Here is a 26,969-nt window from a genome sequence, read left to right on the forward strand (position 1 = left end):
ACGTCTTCAAACAGAGGCTGGACAGACATCTGTCTGAGATGATTTAGTGAATCCTGCGTTGAGCAGGGGGTTGGACCAGATGACCCAGGAGGTCCCTTCCAACTCTACCATTCTATGATTCTATGATTCTATGAAAAAGAAGAGGAAATGCTATACAGCGGTAGACATGGCCCTGTGTCAACTTTTTTGAAATATGTTGTTGCCATCATTTTTAAATTAGTTAAATATTTCAGTTGAAATGGAAAAATGTCTAAATTTAATTTTAATTTTCTGATAGGTGTTCGATGTTCTGTTGTGAAGTATGGCTAGAGAGATTTCCTAATTATTGCATTATTGTTTTCTATACATTTGACACAGAGTCTCAACTTATCTGGAACTGTAACTGCATTTCACTAGAAGAACCTGATACCACTTCTTCGTTGTATCACAGGGCCTGTGAAGATAACGTGAGACATTGTGTCAGAATTATAAAACTAAAGTAGATCTTGTCATATGGCAATGAGACTAAATAATGGCTGAAACAAATGACAGTGTTTCTTGAATGTCCAATGGCTTAAATGGCTCAACTGCTCAAACATTGCACAACTGAAAAAAATATTTGGTGGAGTGGGTAACATTTCTCCAAATTGACATCAGAGACCTGTAGTCAGTTATAAGAAATGGCTGCTTTTCCCAGGGAAGTAAATACCATGGAATGTCTGTGAATTTTTTTCATTCAATGTCATTACCATTTTTACACGTAGTTTACAGGGTTGTCTCATCTTCTTAAATGGAAATAAGTGCATGAAAAAACAAGTAGGGATTTTTAATTCTATTGTGTACAAATTTGTTGCCAAGGTTACTAGTTACCTCTGCAGTCTATAAGTGCTGGCCGATCTCTTGGGCAAGGGGAGCAATGCTAGCCGGTATAAGTGCTAGTCAGTCTCTTGGGCAAGGGGAGCAATGCTGGCCAGTATAAGTGATGGCCGGTATAAGTGCTGGTTGGTCTCTTGGACAACACAAGCTCTGCTCTGAAGCTGACCAACTCGCAGGATCCCCGCCTGCTTCAGTGCACCTGTGCTCCTCCAATGCTGCAAGAGCAAACCCTCCTCTTCTGTAGTATAGCAAAGCTCACAATTCGAGTCAGGGGCAGAGCTATGCCACTGGTCTGAAATGTCCATCATCAGGAACATACTGTCCACTGGAAAGCAGGAAGCAATACAGCAGGTAAGAGGTGTTATCCTGAAAACAGAAGATGATTCAACACCTTAAATGAAGATCAGATATTGAAACTGTGTGTCTATAGTTAAAAATAAAACTATCTTATATGCAGTCAGTGTTGGACTGGGGTGGAAAGGGCCCACCAATAACATTGTCTCTGGAGGCTACATGCAAATGTAACATTACCCTCATTCACAAATTGACCTATGTGCCTATATAATAATTAACTAGGTAGTTTGTTGAATTAATGATGAAATGCTGTGTCTCTCTGTATGTAGTGACTGAAATGATGAAATGTATTAAGCTAACTACTGCTCATGTTGGGGGGTAAGTGGCTTACTTCTGTGCCGGAGAACCACTGGGGGATTCACCTTATACCCTGTGGGCCAGTCCGAGCCTGCATGTAATATCTTTACTATTTCACATAATTCTGCTGTCAGATTAGGGCATTTGGTGTGACACAGTTAAAGAGGTTGGCCTCTACTTTTATATCGACACCCGGCATCCCCACTGATAACCTGTTACTGACGGCAGTGACGGGTGGAAGTTCTTGGATGCTGCCAGAACATAGCAGTTCCATTAAAACTATAGTGGCCGTGGCCGGGTACTGTAGATTCACATCACCAGTCATTGCATCTATTGTACCTAGCCATGGCCACTGTAGAAATGACGAAGCTGCTGTGTTCTGGTAGCATCCGAGAACTTCCGGCCACCGACTGCGCCAGTAACAGCTGATCAGCAGAGGTGACGCATGTCTTAATAATCTTCTACAGCTCTAATTATGAATATTCATGGTTACTTATGACAGTCGTGGACTCTGCGAATTAAGTTTATGGTTATGTCTTGTGGTAGCTGGGTGCAAAACTGTAAACTCTTAGTGCAGGAAACAATACAGTATTTAGATTTTTGTATCAAATTGAATTTAAAATAAGGACAAATGATAAACATATCTGACATGTATGGAATAAAATATGTGGGTATATTAACCCTTGTGCTCTTTACAGAGAGGCTCATCCATATGTGGAAATGCATTATCTCCAGCAGTAGAGAGACGACTGCTACATTCATGTGAAGAGTGATCTGTTACTGAAAATGGAATCCTATATATAGAACTCAGATGATTGTCACACAAACATTTGCGCCTAGATAAAAGAGATTGTAAAATTTTTTACTGTTTGCCAGTGGAGGGTTATAGTCTTATAAATACAGGTTGTAACAGTGACTTGTGAATGTTTCTCTGATTTAGTTTTCCGTTAGACGACAATTATAACATTGAATACAACATTTTCTTAATAAAAATGTTCCAAAAAGAATATTTTAGAAATCTAGTTGACAGGCACAAGTATAATAATGTCACGCTATACAGTCTGTATGTTCGAAAAACAAATCATTTTTATACACAGAGGACAGGTAGGCAGCCCAAATCCAGCTGATGTTAATAATCCTAAAATAATTTTTGCATCACCTAAACCAAGGATAGGAGTAGATTGTGAACACTGGCATAATACTGAGGGCACCAGGATGGCTGCCCATGGTGCAAAATTCTTAGGGTACCAAAAATTCAAAAGAAAAAAAAAGAATGTAACAGTAGCATCCTTAGCGCCAAAGATCTGGGGCAGTCCACATTTCCCACATTTTTGGCTCAGTTCCCCGGATCTCTTGGCAAGGAACACTTTGACTACATCAGCATCAACAAGAAGCCAATACAGTTAGATAATATCGTAGTGCTGGGAACTCAACATTTTCAGTCTTGAAAGATTTGGAGGCTGGTAAAGGCTTGTAACCCACCAGCTGGTAGCATCAAGGTATCACTGCATTGTGCTACCTGTGCCAGCCCACTTTGTGGGCAGGGGAGAAGAGGATTAAGCCACTTGGATTAGGTTAGTTTAAACTTTATTTTTTTATTGAACATGGCATAAAGGGGGTATTATTACTTTTGAAGGACATTGTTATTGTTTTAAGGGTGCACTGTAGAGACATTAATACTTTCTACAATGGGCATTAATATTTTAATTCTAAAGACATTAATACTTCTATTATTTGTTTTAAGAGGGCACTAGTGGGCATTATTTGTTTTAAGGGTACACTCATATGTCATCATTGGGTTATGGGGCAAAAAACTCATCTTGCACAGGCTCTGGCAACCCTCACAACACCACTGGCTCCAGTGAGATATACCTGCTAAACAAAGGCGTGGAACCTAAGGAAATCCTGTTCTTCACTTATGACTAGTGTTGAGTAGTGTTGAGCGATACCTTCCGATATCAGGAAATATCGTATCGGATTGGATCGGGCCGATACCCAAAAAGTATCGGATATCGCCGATTCCGATACCGGAAACCAATGCAAGTCAATGGGACACAAATATCGGAATGAAAATAAACCCTTTCTTTCCTTGTAGGTTAATTCTACATGAAGTAAAACAACTAAGAATAATGTAGAATGACATGAAAAGCCGGCAATTCATCAGCGGCATTCACCGGTACCCGACAATTTACAACAGAAAGAATAGAGCTTCACACATAGATTAGATAGATAGAAACATGTCAGTCACATATATATGAAGTACAGTGACAGTGTTGCTTACTGTACTTGTCATTTAGTGTAAAGGATTTATTAAAAAAAATATTAGTGTTTTCGTGCACCGTCTCTTTAAAAAAGCCGGCCGGCAATTCAGCATCTGTACCCGACAATTTATAACAGACAGAATAGAGCTTCACACATAGATTAGATATAGAAACATGTCAGTCACATATATAAGAAGTACAGTGACAGTGTTGCTTACAGAACTTGTCATTTAGTGTAAAGGATTTATTTAAAAAAATAATAGTGTTTTCATGCACCGTCTCTTTAAGAAAGCCGGCCGGCAATTCAGCATCTGTACCCGACAATTTAGAATAGAAGGAATAGAGAATCACACATAGATTAGATAGATAGAAACATGTCAGTCACATATATATGAAGTACAGTGACAGTGTTGATTACTGTACTTGTCATTTAGTGTTAAAATAAAGGATTTATTTAAAAAAAAATTGGCGTGGGGTTCCCCTTAATTTTAGGCTCTAGCGGAGGTTAAGCAGACAGCTGGGGCAAATGTTTGAAGCCTGGGAAGGGGGTAATACCCACGGAGCTTCCCAGGCTACTAATATCAGCCCCCAGCTGAATACCTAGCCTTTACTAGCTATTAAAATGGGGGACCCCCCCAAAAAAATGACGTGGGGTCCCCCCTAATTTAATAGCTAGCACAGGCTAGGCAGACAGCTGGGGGCTGATATTAATAGCCCAGGAAGGGTGCCATGAATATTGGCCCCCTCCCAGGCTAGAAACACCAGCCGTCAGCCGCCCCAGAAATGGCGCATCCATAGGATGCGCCAATTCTGGCACTTAGCCTCGCTCTTCCACGCTGCCCTGGTGCGGTGGCAGGGGGTAATAGGGTTGGGGTTGATGTCAGCTTATAATGCCAGCTGACATCAAGCCCAGGTTAGTAATGGAGAGGCGTCTATAAGACACCCCCATTACTAACCCCATAGTCAAAGTTAAAAGAAAACACAAACACCCAGAGTAAAGTCCTTTAATTGAAATAAAGACACAATTCTTTATTGTTCTAAATTAAACCATACTTACCATCACGCCCATTCCAGCTGAAGCCAACGATCTCCTGCAATAAAAGAAAAATAATAAAGCAACCTCATCCTTACCTTTCGATGGTTCCCAGGACAGCTCCAGCTCTGCTACATCGAGATGACAGGCTGGACCGCAGCAGAAAGCTGCCATCCAGCCTGTCATCCCGCAGACACTGAGAAGCGCAGGCATGCTTGCGCTCCTCAGTGTCTCTCTGTGACGTCATCCAGATGAGCCGAGTTCATGTCCAATGAACTCAGCTCACCTCATGCACGTCACTGACAGCGTGGGAAAATTCTCCTGCACTCAGCGCTTCAGCGTGAGAATTCTCCCACGCTGTCAGTGACATACATGAGGTGAGGTCATGTCCAATGAACTCAGCTCACCTCATGCACGTCACTGACAGCGTGGGAAAATTCTCACGCTGAAGTGCTGAGTGCAGGAGAATTTTCCCACGCTGTCAGTGACGTACATGAAGTGAGCGGAGTTCATTGGACATGACCTCGGCTCATCTGGATGCCGTCACAGCCAGACACTGAGGAGTGGAAGTATGCCTGCGCTTCTCAGTGTCTGCGGGATGACAGGATGGATGGCAGCGTTCTGCTGCGGTCCAGCCTGTCATCTCGATGTAGCAGAGCTGAAGCTGTCGTGGGAGCCATGGAAAGGTAAGGATGAGGTTGCTTTATTATTTTACTTTTATTGCAGGAGATCGTTGGCTTCAGCTGGAATGGGCGTGGTGGTAAGTATGGTTTAATTTAGAACAATAAAGAATTGTGTGTTTATTTCAATTAAAGGACTTTTTTCTGGGTGTTGTGTTTTTTTAAATACTTTACTAGAAATTCATGGTGGTCATGTCTAATATTGGCGTGACCCCATGAATTTTGGGCTTAGGGCCAGCTGATAATGCCAAGCTGGCCTTAACCCCTTTATTACCCAGTGAGCCACCGCACCAGGGCCCTGGATGAGTTGGGTACAGCGCCAGAAGATGGCGCTTCTATGAACGCGCCATTTTCTGGGGCGGCTGCGGACTGCAATTTGCAGCGGGGGTGGCCCAGAAAGCTTGGGTCTCCCTGCGCTGCGGATTCCAGCCCCCAGCTGCCTAGTTGTATCTGGCTGGGCACAAAAATAGGGCGAAGCCCCACGCATTTTTTTTTAAAATTATTTCATGAAATTCATGGAATAATTAAGAAAAAAAGGGCTTCCCTATATTGTTGTGTCCAACCAGGTACAAATAGGCAGCTGGTGGTTGGGGGCAGCCCATTCCTGCCTGCTGTACCTGGCTGGACACAAATATAGTGCGAAGCCCCACGTCAATTTTTTTTTAATTATTTCATGAAATAATTTTTTTAAAAAAGGGCTTCCCTATATTGTTGTGTCCGGCCAGGTACAAATAGGCAGCTGGTGGTTGGGGGCAGCCTGTTCCTGCCTGCTGTACCTGGCTGGACACAAATATAGGGCGAAGCCCCACGTCAATTTTTTTTAAAATAAGTCCTTTATTTTAACACTAAATGACATTTGAGGAGTTAATAAAGATGCAGTCCCTAAATTATTATTTATTTTTTAATTAATTTTTCCCAAAACTTTTGACGTGGGCTTCGCCATATTTTTGTATGCCAGCCAGGTACAGCATCCAGCTTCTATGAACGCGCCATTTTCCGGGGTGGCTGCGCACTGCAATTTTCAGCGGGGGGAGGGGGGGGGGGGCAGAAAGCTTGGGCCTCCCTGCGCTGCAGATTCCATCCCCCAGCTGCCTAGTTGTACCTGGCTGGACACAAAAATAGGGAGAAGCTTCACGTATTTTTTTTTTTTAATTATTTCATGAAATTCATGAAATAATTAAGAAAAAAAGGGCTTCCCTATATTGTTGTGTCCAACCAGGTACAAATAGGCAGCTGGTGGTTGGGGGCAGCCCGTTCCTGCCTGCTGTACCTGGCTGGACACAAATATAGTGCGAAGCCCCACGTCAATTTTTTTTAAATCATTTCAGGAAATTCATGAAATAATTTAAAAAAATTGATGTGGGGCTTCGCCCTATATTTGTGTCCAGTCAGGTACAGCAGGCAGGAACGGGCTGCCCCCAACCACCAGCAGCCTATTTGTACCTAGCCGGACACAACAATATAGGGAAGCCCTTTTTTTCTGAATTATTCCATGAATTTCATGAATTTAAAAAAAAAAAAACGTGGAGCTTCGCCCTATTTTTGTGTCCAGCCAGGTACAACTAGGCAGCTGGGGGCTGGAATCTGCAGCGCAGGGAGGCCCAAGCTTTCTGGGCCCCACCCGCTGCAAATTGCAGTCCGCAGCCGCCCCGGAAAATGGCGCGTTCATAGAAGCGCCATCTTCTGGCGCTGTACCCAACTCATCCAGGGCCCTGATGCGGTGGCTCACTGGGTAATAAAGGGGTTAAGGCCAGCTTGGCATTATCAGCTGGCCCTAAGCCCGAAATTCATGGGGTCACGCCAATATTAGACATGACCACCATGAATTTCTAGTAAAGTATTTAAAAAAAACACAAACACCCAGAAAAAAGTCCTTTAATTGAAATAAACACACAATTCTTTATTGTTCTAAATTAAACCATACTTACCATCACGCCCATTCCAGCTGAAGCCAACGATCTCCTGCAATAAAAGAAAAATAATAAAGCAACCTCATCCTTACCTTTCCATGGCTCCCACGACGGCTCCAGCTCTGCTACATCGAGATGACAGGCTGGACCGCAGCAGAACGCTGCCATCCAGCCTGTCATCCCGCAGACACTGAGAAGCGCAGGCATACTTCCACTCCTCAGTGTCTGGCTGTGACGGCATCCAGATGAGCCGACAATGAACTCGGCTCACCTCATGTACGTCACTGACAGCGTGGGAGAATTCTCCTGCACTCAGCGCTTCAGCGTGAGAATTTTCCCACGCTGTCAGTGACGTGCATGAGGTGAGGTCATGTCCCATGAACTCGGCGCACCTCATGCACGTCACTGACAGCGTGGGAGAATTCTCACGCTGAAGCGCTGAGTGCAGGAGAATTTTCCCACGCTGTCAGTGACGTGCATGAGGTGAGCTGAGTTCATTGGACATGACCTCGGCTCATCTGGATGACGTCACAGAAAGACACTGAGGAGCGCAAGCATGCCTGCGCTTCTCAGTGTCCGCGGGATGACAGGCTGGATGGCAGCGTTCTGCTGCGGTCCAGCCTGTCATCTCGATGTAGCAGAGCTGAAGCTGTCCTGGGAACCATGGAAAGGTAAGGATGAGGTTGCTTTATTATTTTACTTTTATTGCAGGAGATCGTTGGCTTCAGCTGGAATGGGTGTGGCGGTAAGTATGGTTTAATTTAGAACAATAAAGAATTGTGTCTTTATTTCAATTAAAGGACTTTTTTCTGGGTGTTTGTGTTTTTTTTAAATACTTTACTAGAAATTCATGGCGGTCATGTCTAATATTGGCGTGACCCCATGAATTTCGGGCTTAGGGCCAGCTGATAATGCCAAGCTGGCCTTAACCCCTTTATTACCCAGTGAGCCACCGCACCAGGGCCCTGGATGAGTTGGGTACAGCGCCAGAAGATGGCGCTTCTATGAACGCGCCATTTTCCGGGGCGGCTGCGGACTGCAATTTGCAGCGGGTGGGACCCAGAAAGCTTGGGTCTCCCTGCGCTGCAGATTCCAGCCCCCAGCTGCCTAGTTGTACCTGGCTGGACACAAAAATAGGGCGAAGCGCCACACATTTTTTTTTTTAATTATTTCATGAAATTCATGGAATAATTAAGAAAAAAAGGGCTTCCCTATATTGTTGTGTCCGGCTAGGTACAAATAGGCAGCTGGTGGTTGGGGGCAGCCCGTTCCTGCCTGCTGTACCTGGCTGGACACAATTATAGGGCGAAGCCCCACATAATTTTTTTTTAATTATTTCATGAATTTCCTGAAATAATTAAAAAAAAATTGACGTGGGGCTTCACACTATATTTGTGTCCAGCCAGGTACAGCAGGCAGGAACGGGCTGCCCCCAACCACCAGCTGCCTATTTGTACCTAGCCGGACACAACAATATAGGGAAGCCCTTTTTTTCTTAATTATTCCATGAATTTCATGAAATAATTAAAAAAAAAAAAACGTGGAGCTTCTCCCTATTTTTGTGTCCAGCCAGGTACAACTAGGCAGCTGGGGGATGGAATCTGCAGCGCAGGGAGGCCCAAGCTTTTTGCCCTCCCCCCCCCCGCTGAAAATTGCAGTCCGCGGCCGCCCCGGAAAATGGCGCGTTCATAGAAGCTGGATGCTGTACCTGGCTGGCATACAAAAATATGGCGAAGCCCACGTCAAAAGTTTTGGGAAAAATTTATTAAAAAATAAATAATAATTTAGGGACTGCATCTTTATTAAGTCCTCAAATGTCATTTAGTGTTAAAATAAAGGATTTATTTAAAAAAAAAATGGCGTGGGATCCCCCATAATTTTAGTCTCTAGCGGAGGTTAAGCAGACGGCTGGGGCAGATGTTTGAAGCCTGGGAAGGGGGTAAAACCCACGGAGCTTCCCAGGCTACTAATATCAGCCCCCAGCTGAATACCTAGCCTTTACTAGCTATTAAAATGGGGGACCCCCCAAAAAAAAATGACGTGGGGTCCCCTCTATTTTAATAGCTAGCAAAGGCTAGGCAGACAGCTGGGGGCTGATATTAATAGCTCAGGAAGGGTGCCATGAATATTGGCCCCCTCCCAGGCTAGAAACACCAGCCGTCAGCCGCCCCAGAAATGGCGCATCCATAGGATGCGCCAATTCTGGCACTTAGCCTCGCTCTTCCACGCTGCCCTGGTGCGGTGGCAGGGGGTAATAGTGGTGGGGTTCATGTCAGCGCCAGCTGCCATGAAGCCCAGGTTAGTAATGATGGCCGTCTATATGACACCCCCATTACTAACCTACAAAGTGTTAAAAAGAAAAAACACACTACACCCAGAAAAAAATAATTTATTTGAAATAAAACACCATTTTATTTAATTCTTAGTTTACTAAAAAAAAAATAGTTACCTGTCCACGTTCCTGCGCTGATCTCCCATGCACAGCTGTCACATCTGGAGATGGTGACAGCTGTGCATGGCTGCTGTAAGCTCACGCTGCCGGGAACACGTCCGCTCCCGGCAGCGGGAGCCACTGACTGAGGTCACCGGAGTGCATTCAGGCAGCGCAGCTCCGGAGACCTCCTTTACGGCAGTGCTGTACCGTGGGAATTTCTCACGATACAGCAGTGCCGTAAAGGAGCTAACCGGAGCAGCGCTGCCTGAACTCCGGTGAACCCTTACGGCCCCGTCATTCTAGCGGCGGCAGCGGTTCAGAGCGGTCACATTCTATGTGGCTGCTCTGAACTGGAGATCTTCGTGGGACACTCGTGGACTACTACGGAGGGGTAAGGATAAGGTTGTGGTTTATTATTTTATATTTTATTACAGGAGATCGATGGCTTCGGGGAATTAGGTGTCTTGGTGAGTATAGGTGTAGTTTTTTATTTTTTACTTTATTTTAGGTGGCGATCGGCGGGGACAGGTAATGTATGAACTAATTTCTTTTAGGTAACCACTGGCCACCAATGACATGTATTTAACATTTATTGGGGACACAGTAGGGCAATTTAAATAGCAGGATCAGGCTGATGGGAACTACTGCTCCCATCGAGCTGATCCTGCTGGCAGGAGTGGACGGGGGACAGACATAGGCCGATGGGAGTAGTAGTGTCACATCGGCCTATGTCTGCCCGCACACACACCCGCACACACACACCCCGCACACACACACACCCCGCGCACACACACACCCCGCACACACACACACACCCCGCACACACACACACCCCGCACACACTAATCATGACGGGTCCGGGAGGTGAGGCTGACCTGTGCGGCCGTGGGAAAGTTGATGTGAGTTCATGCAGTCAAGCATGAACTCACATGAACCCTCTGAGGGCACCGCGGCTACTTCAAATGAACAGCTGATCGGCATCACCTGATACCTCAGCTGTTCATTTGAAATAACCGGCGGGAAAGCGCAGCACAGAACGGGAAAGCCGGCGGTGAAGTCTTTTCACTGCCGGCTTCCCCGCCCGGGTCCTTCGCTCCTTGGTGCTGCGCTCCCCGCCCGGTCCTAATTTACGATCGGGATGGGAGGTGGCGAGGGGAGCGGAGGATCGGGGTGGGAGGCTGCGGGGAAGCAGTATGGGGCTGCGTGATTGTTTAAAAGCCGGCGGCTTTTTACCGCGCGCCGGCTTTTAAACAATCAGGAGAATTCTCCCACGCTGGGATGGCATTCTGATGACAAGCTGGATCGCAGCTGAGCGCTGCCATCCAGCTTGTCATCCTTCAGAGACACTGCAGAGCGCAGGCATTATGGGAACTTCCGATTCCGGTATTCGATATTATAAAAGTATCGGAATTAAGTATCGGAATTCCGATACAGTGAATATCGGCCGATACCCGATATTTCAGTATCGGAATGCTCAACACTACTTATGACTTTACTCAGGCTTTGGGCTTTACTGGAAGGGAGTCATCAGGTCAGAGTCCTATTTTCATCTTTCGTTTAATTAGGGCTGCATACAACGGACATGGAAACAAGGTGATTGTAACAGGTGGAGAATGGCCAGCGAAGGAGTAGTCAGAAATATAGCCAAACCAGAATAAATAGTCAACTGCAGTAGTAGCCAAGCCACGAGACAAGTCTTAAAACAGATACAAAGGCAGAAGTCATGACAACTTACTTTTGGTTAATTTTGTTAGAAGTAGGTCTTCCATGCAGAACACAAACTCCTTTGTTGCAATTTTAAGGCTGTTTTAAGCCAATCACAAGTTCTCTAGTGAGCTGCATTTATGGTCAGCAGCTGTCAGCTCTCCTGTTTGCCTACTATTCCCAGAGTACATGGTACTGGACATCACTCTCGTGAGTTAACTCAGAAGCAGGATCTCTATTCTATGTGGCAGTTTGAATTAAGTTCACAAAATACAATTTGACCCAGTTCAATCTAAAAGCTGTAAGACATTTTCTGAATATAAAACTTGCTTCAGCTCATCTTGGATTTGAGTGAAAAATGTGACTGTTGCTCAGAGTCTTGTGTTGATGCAGTTTTATCACTGGTGTATTGCTTGCTGCTAAATTACATATTCTGATAGATGGCTGCTTTTTGAGAAGCTGTCTTGTACACTAGTATCACTCCCTATTAATCACTTGAAATATATAATGTGTATCTTTAGGGTCATAATGAGCGGGCAGATGCTAAGAAAGCCTGGCTGGAACATTGTTTTTGCACCATCCAATATTAAAGGGGTATTCAAGTCTATAAAAGTCATGAGCTATTTCGTTAACTGCTAATCACAGGGTTTAAAGTCTTGAACGAAAGCTCCCTGAATATCTGTGCTGCATAGTCTTCTATTGCAAACCAGAAACATTAAGCTGCAATAACTGATCACAGATGTGTCCTAGAGGAGCAAAAAACAGGAGCCAGGCAATCAACAGTGGACAAAAATTCAAGGTTTATGTAGGCTGCTATCCCCGGCTTCATCTAGGAAATGTGAAAGCTGCATGAGCCTACTGCTAATGGACTTATCTCCTGGATAAAAAGTCATTTTACTGCCTAATGCTACAAAGGCCTGTTTGACAGTTTTGGGCATGTTTCTAATAATAAACCCTAACTGTTTAGTAGAGATGAGCGTTGTTCTACTCGAACTGTTCGCCAATCTCAAATTCGAGCTGTTTTGGGCGGTGTTCGAGCCGTTTGGCGAACACGAACGATTTGAGAAAAATTCGGCTGTTCGAGGTTATGTTCGATAACTGTTCGTGCACCAAAATCATAACTGGATTTTTTCTCAGTAATGATGAAAATTAATGTTAATACGCAGTTTGAGTGTACAGCGGGGTGGGGGGAGGGGCAGGGGATGGATCTCTGCAGGAATAATGAAGATCTCCATTTTTTTTTCTCTTTCCCGCATTTACAGTGGGGAGGTGCAATCTGTCAGCCTATCAGCAGCGCACACACGGAGCGAAGTGCTTTTTTCACACAAGCAAGGGCATGTGTCATTGGCAGTGTATGTCACATGTCCTTGCCCTATAAGACCAAGCCATTTTCCCTGTCGCCACCATTTTCTCACTGCTGCAGCTGCGTGTTAGACGGCACCGCTGTTGCTGTGTGCGCTATACCTTGTTAATTTCAAGCCAATTTTCGCACAAATCTACAGATAGCTTGGGAGTAGGGAATAGTTGTGATTGCAGTCCTTTTAAGGACTAGGTTACAGCATTTCCTACGACTTTTATCAGGCAGGTCTGTGCTCTTAAATAGATAGATTGTGGGAGTAAAGACTAATTGTAATTGCAGTCCTTTTCAGGACTAGGTTACATCAGTTCCTATCAGTTTTTGCCAGGCAGGTCTGTGCCAGTGCTGTGCAAGTTTTTTTCACAGCATTTGGCTGAATCTAGCAAAGCTAATCCTTTTAGGCCTATTGCAGAGTGTGTTAGTCAGTGGAGTAGCCTATCTGTGTTGCAAGATATACCACCTGTGTATAGAATACCAATTTTTTTACTGCACCTAGTGAAGTAAAATCTTTTGGGCATAGCATCATTCTATTAGTCCATCTATACTGACCTCCATCAGGTTGCAAATTGAATATAATTTTTTTCTGCATCTAGCTCTGAAAAAATATTTGGGCTTCTAGCAGTGTGTGGGACTTGTTCTATTAGTCCATCTATACTCACCTCCATCAGGTTGCAAATTGAATATAATTTTTTTCTGCATCTAGCTCTGAAAAAATATTTGGCCTTCTAGCAGTGTGTGGGACTTTCTCTATTAGTCCATCTATACTGACCTCCATCATGTTGCAAACTGAATATATTTTTTTTCTGCATCTACCTCTGAAAAAATATTGGGCTTCTAGCTGTGTGTGGGACTTGTTCTATTAATCCATCTATACAGACCTCCATCAGGTTGCAAACTGAATATAATTTTTTTCTGCATCTACCTCTGAAAAAATCTTTGGGCTTCTAGCAGTATGTGGGACTTGTTCTATTAGTCCATCTATACTGACCTCCATCAGGTTGCAAACTGAATATATTTTGTTTCTGCATCTACCTCTGAAAAAATATTGGGCTTCTAGCTGTGTGTGGGACTTGTTCTATTAATCCATCTATACAGACCTCCATCAGGTTGCAAACTGAATATAATTTTTTTCTGCATCTACCTCTGAAAAAATATTTGGGCTTCTAGCTGTGTGTGGGACTTGTTCTATTAGTCCATCTATACTGACCTCCATCAGGTTGCAAACTGAAAATAATTTTTTGTCTGCATCTAGCTCTGAAAAAATATTTGGCCTTCTAGCAGTGTGTGGGACTTTCTCTATTAGTCCATCTATACTGACCTCCATCAGGTTGCAAATTAAAAATAATTTTTATCTGCATCCAGCTCTGAAAAAATATTTGGCCTTCTAGCAGTGTGTGGGACTTTCTCTATTAGTCCATCTATACTGACCTCCATCAGGTTGCAAATTAAAAATAATTTTTATCTGCATCCAGCTCTGAAAAAATATTTGGCCTTCTAGCAGTGTGTGGGACTTTCTCTATTAGTCCATCTATACTGAACTCCATCAGGTTGCAAATTAAAAATAATTTTTTGTCTGCATCTAGCTCTGAAAAAATATTTGGCCTTCTAGCAGTGTGTGGGACTTTCTCTATTAGTCCATCTATACTGACCTCCATCAGGTTGCAAACTGAATATATTTTTTTTCTGCATCTACCTCTGAAAAAATATTGGGCTTCTAGCTGTGTGTGGGACTTGTTCTATTAATCCATCTATACAGACCTCCATCAGGTTGCAAACTGAATATAATTTTTTTCTGCATCTACCTCTGAAAAAATATTTGGGTTTCTAGCTGTGTGTGGGACTTGTTCTATTAGTCCATCTATACTGACCTCCATCAGGTTGCAAACTGAAAATAATTTTTTGTCTGCATCTGGCTCTGAAAAAATATTTGGCCTTCTAGCAGTGTGTGGGACTTTCTCTATTAGTCCATCTATACTGACCTCCATCAGGTTGCAAATTAAAAATAATTTTTATCTGCATCCAGCTCTGAAAAAATATTTGGCCTTCTAGCAGTGTGTGGGACTTTCTCTATTAGTCCATCTATACTGACCTCCATCAGGTTGCAAATTAAAAATAATTTTTATCTGCATCCAGCTCTGAAAAAATATTTGGCCTTCTAGCAGTGTGTAGGACTTTCTCTATTAGTCCATCTATACTGACCTCCATCAGGTTGCAAATTAAAAATAATTTTTTGTCTGCATCTAGCTCTGAAAAAATATTTGGCCTTCTAGCAGTGTGTGGGACTTTCTCTATTAGTCCATCTATACTGACCTCCATCAGGTTGCAAACTGAATATATTTTTTTTCTGCATCTACCTCTGAAAAAATATTGGGCTTCTAGCTGTGTGTGGGACTTGTTCTATTAATCCATCTATACAGACCTCCATCAGGTTGCAAACTGAATATAATTTTTTTCTTCATCTACCTCTGAAAAAATATTTGGGCTTCTAGCTGTGTGTGGGACTTGTTCTATTAATCCATCTATACAGACCTCCATCAGGTTGCAAACTGAATATAATTTTTTTCTTCATCTACCTCTGAAAAAATATTTGGGCTTCTAGCTGTGTGTGGGACTTGTTCTATTAGTCCATCTATACTGACCTCCATCAGGTTGCAAACTGAAAATAATTTTTTGTCTGCATCTAGCTCTGAAAAAATATTTGGCCTTCTAGCAGTGTGTGGGACTTTCTCTATTAGTCCATCTATACTGACCTCCATCAGGTTGCAAATTAAAAATAATTTTTATCTGCATCTACCTCTGAAAAAATATTTGGGCTTCTAGCTGTGTGTGGGACTTGTTCTATTAGTCCATCTATACTGACCTCCATCAGGTTGCAAACTGAATATAATTTTTTTCTGCATCTACCTCTGAAAAAATATTTGGCCTTCTAGCAGCGTGCGGGACATTCTCTATTAGTCCATCTATACTGACCTCCATCAGGTTGCAAATTAAAAATAATTTTTATCTGCATCCAGCTCTGAAAAAATATTTGGCCTTCTAGCAGTGTGTGGGACTTTCTCTATTAGTCCATCTATACTGACCTCCATCAGGTTGCAAATTAAAAATAATTTTTATCTGCATCCAGCTCTGAAAAAATATTTGGCCTTCTAGCAGTGTGTGGGACTTTCTCTATTAGTCCATCTATACTGACTTCCATCAGGTTGCAAATTAAAAATAATTTTTTGTCTGCATCTAGCTCTGAAAAATATTTGGCCTTCTAGCAGTGTGTGGGACTTTCTCTATTAGTCCATCTATACTGACCTCCATCAGGTTGCAAACTGAATATATTTTTTTTCTGCATCTACCTCTGAAAAAATATTTGGGCTTCTAGCTGTGTGTGGGACTTTCTCTATTAGTCCATCTATACTGACCTCCATCAGGTTGCAAATTGAATATAATTTTTTTCTGCATCTAACCCAGCCAATAGTTTTGGCCTAATACCACAGTTTGGCCACTCAGCTCTGCTCGGTTCCCATCCATTGTTTTTTTGTGCAAACAACTCCAGAGTTGTGAATTAGTTAACCACCAAAATGAGTGGAAAAAGGCCTGCTGCTGATGGAAAGGGGAATAGGCGTGTTGGGAAGGGGAAAAAAGGTTGCGTCCGTGGGGTAGGTGTTAAAGCAACAGTAACATCTGCAGAAGAAAGACCATCTTCCAGCCAAACTAAAATGTCTACTTCTTTTAGCGGACAATGTGATAAGATCCCTTTCTTACGGCCACGCCAATCGCTACAAATTCCAGATGAGGCACAAAAACAGCAGGTGCTTCAATGGATATCAAGTGCTCCTTTAAGTGGGCTCTCCTCCACATCAACTTCAACATCACAAATACTCCAGTCCTCAAAGGTGTCACCCCAATCGCACTTGCTTCCTCACAGCTCCCAAATCTCCAGCTGCCCGTCTGAGTATGAGGTAGAACAGATGGTTGAGTCTGCAGAGCTGTTTACTCATACTATAGCCTGGGAATCAGAGGTCGACTCCAGCGCTTCTGTGAATCCAGACGAGGAAATGATTTGCACTGATGCCCAGAATCTTTATGAATCGGATCCAGGACCAGACGCAGAAGGTTCTGACCATAATGTAGACCCTCATTCCCAAACTGTAACTCCTGTTGGTGGAGACAATGAGGAAGACGATGATGAGACTCAAATACCTGATTGGAGCGACAACTTTAGTTTTTTGTCAGGGCAGGAACAGGTTGGCTCTGAGGACGACGGGTGTGATAACGTACAGGGTGATGATGATGAGGTTGGAGATCCCACTTACTGTCAACCCACAGTCAGCCAAGAGATGAGGTCAGCAGAGGAGGTGGAGGAAGATGCTAGTGACAACGAGGTCAGGTTGCGCCTTCCTGGACAGAGACGTAGTACTGGAAGCACGTCAACAACTGCATCCTCAAACACAACTCTGCCTCTCACCACAAGTCGTGGTGGCTCTTCAGGTCGCATGGGTGCTAAGCCTTGCATAGCCTGGGCATTTTTTCAGATCGATAAAGATGACCCAACTCGTGTTATCTGTAACATTTGTCAGCAAAAGCTAAGTAGAGGCCAAAAAATACATAGTTTGAGTACTTCATGCATGAACCGGCACATGGATATGAAGCATAAGTTGCAGTGGGAAGCTCAGTGTGCTACAATGCGGCCTAGCCGGCCGGGCCAACCACCGTCTGCCATATCTTGTGCATCCGCGGCCTCTTCATCCTCTGTGACTGGGGGGACAGCAGTCACACCTGTTTTGGGGCGCAGACCTGCCACCTCTTTACCCGCAACAGCCAGCGTGATTGGCAGGTCATCATTTTCTTTGGAGGTGGTAAAACCAGCTGGTGTTGAGTGACGCGCCCCTGGGCCTGTGTCGCGCTGCGTTGCGCACGCGGGAGCTTACCCGGAGCCGGATCTCTTGAGGGTTGTAGTCTCGTGGCGGTGATCCGGTCCGTGCCCAGGGAGTCAGACTAAGTGGCGCTGTATTAGCGGTAGATGTTGGACGACTACGCCACCCGTTGAGTACAGCTAAGGAGCTGCCGCTGCAGGGCAGACCGCTGAGGCCGGTGGTAGGATTGTGCAGCGTGATAGTATAACCCCCAACGGGAGGGATATGGCCTCAGGGCAGCCGACGTGGATGATGGGGGTAGCAGGAACCACTCGGAGACGGTACGGTGTAGTTCAGGGTCTTTACTGGTGACAAAGATAGACCCTCCCGGAGTACTGGCTAGCGATTGGGGCCTGGTCAGTCCTTGAGCAGATGGGATCTCCCCTGGCCAGGCGGAGTTGTAGGCCTCCCAAACTAACGATACTCTTCCGGCTACCTTGCTAGAGGCGGGTATAAGTAGCCCACGTCCCTGAGTGTACCGTGTGGTGCTCACCCGTATGGCCGGTGACTCGGGGCCTTCTAGTAGCTTCCGCTCCACGACGGCGGTGCTGGTCCCACGCGTGTGACTGTGCCTTCGGGTTTCTGGGCCAGAGGACCTGCAATCCCCTGCCGGTCGGCTTCTGCTGCTGGATAGGAGTTAGTCCCCACAGCCTCGGACTCCGGATCCGGTGATAACTTTCCAGTCAGGGCGAGCTCTGCAGCTGCCAGCCCCTGACTCCTTGTAGTACTGCTCCCACAGAGCTCCTGATGTTCTTTTCCTATATCTGCCTCTCTGTCTCTACTTCTTCTCTACTCACTAACCCTGCCTCAGCCCTAGGTTTATATAGGGGAAGTTCTTCCCCTCCCAGGACTGGGCAGGAGGTGTGGCATGCACAGGATCCCTGACCAAGAGACCTCCCACCTGCTCTCAGACATAACATTGCTTGTTACTGTGGAAACCAGACCCCTGGGGTGCCACATTCCCCCCTAGTGAAATTTAGTACTCCGGGACTAAACATATTTTTAGAAAAACATAACAAGGTATAAACAATAATAATACAATAAGAAAAACACATAAAGATGGTTACGGCGTGTCCGCAACCGGGTGCAGTCTTTGAAGAAAACAAAGGTGTCCATTTCACCAAAACAGGGAGACGTAACCAGGTAGGGGTCTGTCCTGCCCCGAGTCCTTAACAGTCTTTTAGTCCATTCCTGGGTTACGCTCCAACCAATTGTACAAGGATTCCCGGTAAATCCACCAAGGACTCCTAAAAATAACTAGAAACACATAATTATTTACAAGTAACAGACAGGTGACCACAAATAAAACAATTTAAACACTTCAAATCCTCCAACGTGCGGGTAACTGGCCTCTAGTGGCCCTAGTGGACCTACGGAGCTGACTGTCTGGCCCTGAACTACAGGGTGTAGGAGCTATCAAGGATAAACTGGGCAGCTGTCTACGGGCTCTTTGGCTCACTAGGGGTATGGCAGGCTCACTATGAGCAGAGGGTTGATCCTCCTGTTCTGCTTGTGTGGAGTCTGCTGCCTCCTGGACCGGCTGCTCTTCCAGCTCTACCTGTTGCTCCGTAGGCACTTGGGATGCTGGTTGGAGGAACGTGAGGACGGGTACCACAACTGCACCATTGACTTGAGTCCAGGATCGAGGGAAGTCTCCGAGCACAGTACTAACCATATCTTCCCTTTCCTCTACGGGTCGAGGGTCTTCTTGCTCTCCTTCTGGGTTCCGTAGCTGTTCGGGACACTTCTTCAGGTGATCCCGGGATACAATGGCTGTGGTTTCCCCTCCGTCTTTACTGATGGTACAAACCTTTGGGTTGTCGTGGCTTGAGGGCAGTACGGTGTACGGGTCCTTCTTCCACTGGTCGTCCAACTTGTGGAGCCGTCTCTTCCTCTTCAAGACCTGCTCTCCGGGTACCAGGGGAACAGCGGGAGCATACTGGTTGTAATTTTTCTCTTGTCTTTCCCTAGCGAGACAGAGACTTCGCTCCACGCTCTCTTGTACTTTCCGGTACTGCTGCTGCCTCTCTGTGTCCCAGTCTGTTTCCGGTGAAGTGTCCTCGGGTGTCAGGACTCCCATTTCCAGGTCAACAGGTAACTTACCAGGTCTCGCCCTCATTAGGTAAGCCGGGGTACAGTTGGTGGAACCTACCGGGATGTGGTTGTATAGGTCCACCAGATCGGGCAGCTTCTCAGGCCACAGACTGCGTTCTTCCAGGGGCAACGTTTTCAGGAGATCCATTACCACCTGGTTCATTTTCTCACAAAGTCCATTAGTTTGCGGATGATAGGGTGTCGTCCTTATCTTCCGGCAGCCATACAGATTGCAGAATTCTTGGAAGATCTCCGCTTCAAAGGCAGGTCCCTGGTCCGTCAGCACTTGGTCCGGGTATCCGTGTGGACGGCAGAAGTGCTGCTGGAAGGCTCTAGCTGCTGTTTGAGCCGTTAAGTCCTTAACGGGGACGACAACCAAGAACCGGGAGTAATGATCCACAATGGTTAACGCGTAGACGTAGCCACTTCTGCTTGGGGTCAGTTTTACATGATCCAAGGCTACCAGTTCCAACGGCTGCCGGGTGACGATGGACTGCAGGGGAGTCTTCTGGCTGGCACGGTCCTTCCTTCTTAGGTTGCACGGGCCACAGTCTCTGCACCACCTCTCGATGGTTCCCCTCATGCCTACCCAGTGGAACCGCCCACGCAGCAGGAACTCCAGCTTCTTCCATCCGAAGTGTCCAGCCCCGTCGTGGTATGCTTCCATCACCATGGCTGCGTCTCTCCGTGGCACCTCTACTTGCCAGATTAGTTCATGCGTCCGGGAGTTAACCATTCTGCGGCACAACTTCCCCTTGTAAAGGAACAGTCGACTCTTCTCAGCCCACAGTTGCTTGGCTTCCTCCGGAGCGTCTGGGTCAAGGCGAGCCTCTGGCCGAGTCAGCATCTCCTTCACCAGCCGGACGGCAGGGTCACTGTCTTGCGTTTCCTCCCAGTTGTAGTGAGGCAAGGGGTTAAACGTAGCGGCTTGCTTACTCCTTACCCGATGGGAATACTGGATAGTCCCATGACGGTGGAACGCGGGGAGTTCGACTTCTTCCAGTCCCTCTGGATCTTCTCCTTCGTCCGGTAGGTTTGGCATCCTGGACAGGGCGTCCGCATTGGTATTGGAGCGTCCTGCCCGGTATTTGATTGTGAACTCGTAGTTGGACAGACGGGCCATCCATCTCTGCTCTAGGGCACCGAGTCTTGCCGTGTCCAGGTGTGTCAACGGGTTGTTATCCGTGTACACGGTGAACCGGGAAGAAGCGAGGTAGTGCTTAAAGCGTTCGGTGACTGCCCACACCACTGCCAGGAACTCTAGCTTAAATGAGCTGTAATTCTCAGGGTTTCTTTCGGTGGGTCGCAGTTTTCGGCTAGCGTAAGCGATTACTCGTTCTTTACCCTGCTGGATCTGGGACAGTACGGCTCCTAGCCCGATGTTACTTGCGTCGGTGTAGAGGATAAAGGGCTGGCTGTAATCAGGGTACGCCAGGATTTCATCCCCCGTGAGGGCCATCTTCAGCTGGCGGAAGGACTCTTCTTCTAACTTCTCCCATTTGAAGGGCGGCTTCTGGTTCTTGGCCTTCCGGGACTGGCCTATCAGGAGGTCCTGCATAGGAGCTGCCTTTTTGGTGAAACCGGGGATGAATCTGCGGTAATAGCCTACCAACCCGAGGAACTGCCGCACTTCCTTTACACTGGAGGGACTTGGCCATTCCTTAATTGCGGTGATCTTATCAGGGTCGGGAGCCACTCCATCAGCGCTCACCACGTGTCCCAGGTACTGCACCTTTGGTTTCAGGAGGTGACACTTGGAGGGTTTCACCTTTAGGCCGTAGCTTGCCAGAGCTTCGAACACTTCCGCCAGGTGTTTCAGGTGGTCCTCATACGTCTTGGAATATACGATGACATCGTCCAGGTACAGCAGGACCGTCTCGAAGTTTCTGTGGCCCAGACAGCACTCCATTAATCGTTGGAAGGTTCCTGGTGCGTTGCAGAGTCCGAACGGCATGCAGGTAAACTCGCTAAGTCCCATCGGGGTGGTGAATGCGGTCTTCTCCCGGTCCGCCTCTGCTACAGGAACCTGCCAGTACCCACTAGTGAGATCCAAGGTAGAGAAGAAGTTAGCAGATCTTAAAGCAGCCAAAGACTCCTCTATCCTTGGTAAGGGGTACGCATCCTTGTGTGTGATACGGTTGATTCTCCGGTAATCTACACACATCCTCATGGTGTTGTCTTTCTTTTTGACTAAGACTAGTGGAGCTGCCCAGGGGCTACAGCTATCCCTGATCACCCCAGCCTCCTTCATGTCTCTAAGCATCCCCTTGGCGTGTTGGTAGTGTGCAGGGGGTACGGGTCGATACCTCTCTTTTATGGGAGGATGGTCTCCCGTGGGGATGTGGTGTTCTACCCCCTTGACTCGCCCGAAGTCTAACGGGTGTTTACTAAACACTCTCTCGTACTCTTGAACCACCCGATAGACTCCCTGTTTCTGGTGTGAGGGAGTGGAGTCAGTACCCAAATGTAGTTGCTGACACCAGTCCTCCATTGTTTTCTGAGAGCCGTTACCTTCCTCCGGGGAAGATGGAGGCAAGGGTTCTACGGACTGTATGGAATCTTGATTGATGGTATACAATTTGGCTAGCGTGGCATACCGGGGCAGGTACACTTCCCTCTTCCCGATATTTATTATGCGAACGGGCACCCTCCCATGGCGTACATTGACCACCCCCCGTGCTGTCAAAATGGTGGGCCTACTGTCTGAGTAAACTGGTTCTACCATTGCCTGGTAATCTCTACCTCTCAGACCAATAGCTGCCCGGCACCAAATCATCATTTCACTTTTCGGGGGCATGGCAATAGGGAAAGGGTCACACATTCGCACGCTACCAATCTCACCACCGGAGAGTTCTAGCTGTTGCCGTCGCATCAGTGCCCGGATCTCTTTCTGGAGCACTCGCTGCTGGCCGGAGCTGGCGTTCTTGGCAACCTGCTGTAAAAGGAAAATCACCTCTGCAAGACAATTTTCAATTACAATAGTTCCTAGAGTTATCTTTGGGTGACTCTCGTGTTTGTCAATGTCTACAATGATCAGTCCCTGTGCTGCCAGTTCGACTCTACCGATTTTAATGGTCACCTCTTTAAATCCAATCTGTGGCACGGGCTGACCATTGCTGGCGATGATACTCAAGTCGTCGTCAGGGTAGCGGGTGATATCCGAGTCATTCCAGTACTGCTTGAAGAGCACGTACGGGATGGTGGTGACCTGTGACCCGGTGTCCAGTAGGGCACTCATAGGAATGCCATCCAGTACCACGGGTAAGACTGGACGTCCTCCCACATATTTGTCGCGCCAGTTCGATGGGCCTGGTGATCTTTTTCCTGGGGGTTGGCCCTCTACCCCAGGTTGTGCCAGTTTAAAGGACAGTACCTTGCCATATGTCCGGGTTGATTGCAGCGGCGGCAGATGGGTCGTCCGTCCTCGTTGTATCGGTCACTGGGCTCCTTCCAGGACCTTACGCAACGTCCGGACGTGAGGCGGGGCTTCAGTTCTCGCGCGCTTTCGGAGTCCACGCCCCTCTTCTTCCCGCGCGGCGTCTTCAAGATGGCGACCAACGGCGGGAAAACTCCACGGAAGGCGGGAAGAAGGCTGAAAATGGCGCCGGATGGCGGGAATCTTCACCGATGGCGGGAAGAAGGCTGAAGATGGCGCCGGATGGCGGGAATCTTCACCGATGGTAAGTTTAAAAGTCTCTTTTTTTTTTTTTTCCAGGCACGCAGTACCCGGTGGTTGCGGGCACGGAATCCTGCCGACTACGCCAAAAGTTGACGCGCCCCTGGGCCTGTGTCGCGCTGCGTTGCGCACGCGGGAGCTTACCTGGAGCCGGATCTCTTGAGGGTTGTAGTCTCGTGGCGGTGATCCGGTCCGTGCCCAGGGAGTCAGACTAAGTGGCGCTGTATTAGCGGTAGATGTTGGACGACTACGCCACCCGTTGAGTACAGCTAAGGAGCTGCCGCTGCAGGGCAGACCGCTGAGGCCGGTGGTAGGATTGTGCAGCGTGATAGTATAACCCCCAACGGGAGGGGTATGGCCTCAGGGCAGCCGACGTGGATGATGGGGGTAGCAGGAACCACTCGGAGACGGTACGGTGTAGTTCAGGGTCTTTACTGGTGACAAAGATAGACCCTCCCGGAGTACTGGCTAGCGATTGGGGCCTGGTCAGTCCTTGAGCAGATGGGATCTCCCCTGGCCAGGCGGAGTTGTAGGCCTCCCAAACTAACGATACTCTTCCGGCTACCTTGCTAGAGGCGGGTATAAGTAGCCCACGTCCCTGAGTGTACCGTGTGGTGCTCACCCGTATGGCCGGTGACTTGGGGCCTTCTAGTAGCTTCCGCTCCACGACGGCGGTGCTGGTCCCATGCGTGTGACCGTGCCTTCGGGTTTCTGGGCCAGAGGACCTGCAATCCCCTGCCGGTCGGTTTCTGCTGCTGGATAGGAGTTAGTCCCCACAGCCTCGGACTCCGGGTCCGGTGATAACTTTCCAGTCAGGGCGAGCTCTGCAGCTGCCAGCCCCTGACTCCTTGTAGTACTGCTCCCACAGAGCTCCTGATGTTCTTTTCCTATATCTGCTTCTCTGTCTCTACTTCTTCTCTACTCACTAACCCTGCCTCAGCCCTAGGTTTATATAGGGGAAGTTCTTCCCCCCCCAGGACTGGGCAGGAGGTGTGGCATGCACAGGATCCCTGACCAAGAGACCTCCCACCTGCTCTCAGACATAACATTGCTTGTTACTGTGGAAACCAGACCCCTGGGGTGCCACATTGAGCGCTGTCCGACATCGATAGCACCACCTTTGGATCAAGGCAACCTAACATGTCCACCTGCATCTTCCTCACAGACCGGCAGTTTGCCGGGGACACCCTTATCAACCCCGTCTAAGCACAATAGCCAGCCCTCGGTCCCTCAGATGTGGACAAGTAAAAGACCATTTCCTCCTAGCCATGAGAAAGCTAAGAGGTTGAATTTCACCATCTGCAAGCTCTTGGCTACAGAAATGCTGCCTTTCCGCCTGGTGGACACAGAGGATTTTCGAGACCTTATGTCCGTCGCAGTGCCCCAGTACCAGATGCCCAGTCGGCACTACTTCTCAAAGAAAGGTGTGCCTGCGCTCCCCCAGCATGTCGCACACAACATCACCGCTTCTTTGAGAAACTCTGTGTGTGACAGGGTGCATTTCACCACAGACACTTGGACGAGTAGGCATGGACAGGGGAGTTACATGTCGCTGACTGGGCACTGGGTAACTATGGTGACAGCAGGACAAGGGGCTGCTGTCCAAGTCTTGCCGTCCCCACGAGTTGTGCGTCAATCCTCTTTATGTCAAAGTTCCTTCACTGCTTCTGCCTCCTCAACCTCCTCTCGGTCTTCCACCTGCACCCAAAGCCTGTCTGGTCATGCCACAAGCTTTCTAACTGCGCAGAAGGGATCCTGCACACCTCCTTACTATGCTGGCAGTAGGGCTCAACGTCATCAGGCGGTTTTTACTTTGAAATGTCTGGGAAATGTGAGTCACACAGCTGAGGAGTTGTGGTCAGCTCTGGAGAACCAATTTCATGAATGGTTGTCTCCACTGGACCTGAAACCAGGGAAGGCCGTGTGCGACAATGCTGCAAACCTGGGTGCGGCCCTTCGCCGGGGCAATGTCACACACGTGCCTTGTATGGCTCACGTGTTGAACCTGGTTGTCCAGCAATTTTTAGCCCACTATCCCAAACTAGATGGCCTTCTGCAGAGGGCACGGTCGCTGTGTGCTCACTTCCGCCGTTCGCATCCCGCAGCTCAGCGACTTACATCTCTACAGAAGTCGTTGGGCCTGCCACTTCACCGGCTAAAATGCGATGTGCCTACCCGGTGGAATTCAACTCTGCACATGTTGCAGCGACTGTGGCAGCACCGACAAGCCCTGGTGCAATACGTTCTGACGTATAGCCTGGGCCAACGAGATCCGGAGGTGGGGCAAATCACGCTGGAGGAGTGGTCTCAGATCAGGGACCTATGCACCCTTCTGCACAGTTTTGAAATGGCGACGAAGATGTTTAGTGCTGACGATGCCATTATCAGCATGACTATTCCGGTGATTTACATGCTGGAGCACATGTTAAACAGAATTCGGAGTCAGGTGGTGGCACAAGAGGAGGTGGAGGAAGTAGAGGAGGAGGAGTTGTATGCGGAAGGGCTAACATCTGCAAGGTCCAGACGGTCGGCAGCACCAAGGTGGCAGGCATGTGAGGGTGGGGGAGATGGTTTTACCAGGGCGCATGGTAGCAGCCAAACTAGTGAGGAAGGTGCAGGAGCCCAGGAAGAAGTGGAGGACGAACTGATGGAAGACTCATCAGATAAGGGAGACCTTGATCACATTTCTGTTGTGCGAGGTTGGGGGGAGAGGACAGAGGAAGGAAGCATGATTGTTACCTCGCCACCAACACAACAGGGACTTGGTGCTCCTGGATGTGCAACACACATGAGTGCCTTCTTGCTGCACTACCTGCAACATGACCCTCGAATTGTGAGAATTAGAAATAATCCTGACTACTGGGTTGCCACACTGTTAGATCCCCGGTACAAAAGTAAATTTGCAGAAATTATTCCTGCCATAGAAAGGGATGCATGCATGCAGGAGTATCAGCAGAGACTGTTGCAGAATCTTACATGTGCTTTTCCCCAAAACACCAGTGGTGAACGTAGTGAATCTCACAGTTCCAACTTGCCAACCGTGGGACCGTCAAGTGTTCAGCACTCAAACCGTAACAGAACCACAGTATCTGCTGGTAACATCAATTTTGCAGAATCATTTCACCACTTTTTTAGCCCATCCTTTGCAAGGCCACAGGAGACAAGAAGTCTGACACATAGTCAACGCCTAGAGACGATGGTACAGGAGTATCTCCAAGTAAACATTGAAGCCATGACTGTGTCACTGGACCCTTGCTCTTTTTGGGCTTCCAATCTGGATAAATGGCCGGAGCTAGCCACTTACGCCTTGGAGATCTTGTCATGCCCCGCAGCCAGCGTTCTGTCTGAACGTGTGTTCAGCGCTGCTGGTGGTGTGCTGACAGATAAGCGCACGCGGCTCTCCACTGATA

At 47.3% G+C, this 26,969-nt stretch overlaps 1 protein-coding gene across 2 annotated transcripts in view; it reads left to right on the top strand.

Annotated features, from left to right (window-relative positions):
- The first annotated feature begins 1,187 nt into the window (after window positions 1-1,187).
- Window positions 1,188-26,969, top strand: part of MYOM2 (myomesin 2) — a 286,047-nt gene continuing 260,265 nt past the window's right edge. Inside the window, exon 1 of one of the 2 annotated variants that reach the window (XM_073675391.1) lies at window positions 1,188-1,206. The gene's annotated coding sequence lies outside the window, so the exon portion shown is untranslated. Of the gene's footprint in view, window positions 1,207-2,950; window positions 3,081-26,969 lie in introns of those variants that run through there. The other variant, XM_073675390.1, reaches the window with a different exon arrangement.

The sequence above is a fragment of the Phyllobates terribilis genome, unplaced genomic scaffold, assembly GCF_046119375.1.
Source record: "Phyllobates terribilis strain yellow unplaced genomic scaffold, ASM4611937v1 Scaffold_3__8_contigs__length_932513732, whole genome shotgun sequence".
Lineage (NCBI taxonomy): Eukaryota > Metazoa > Chordata > Amphibia > Anura > Dendrobatidae > Phyllobates > Phyllobates terribilis.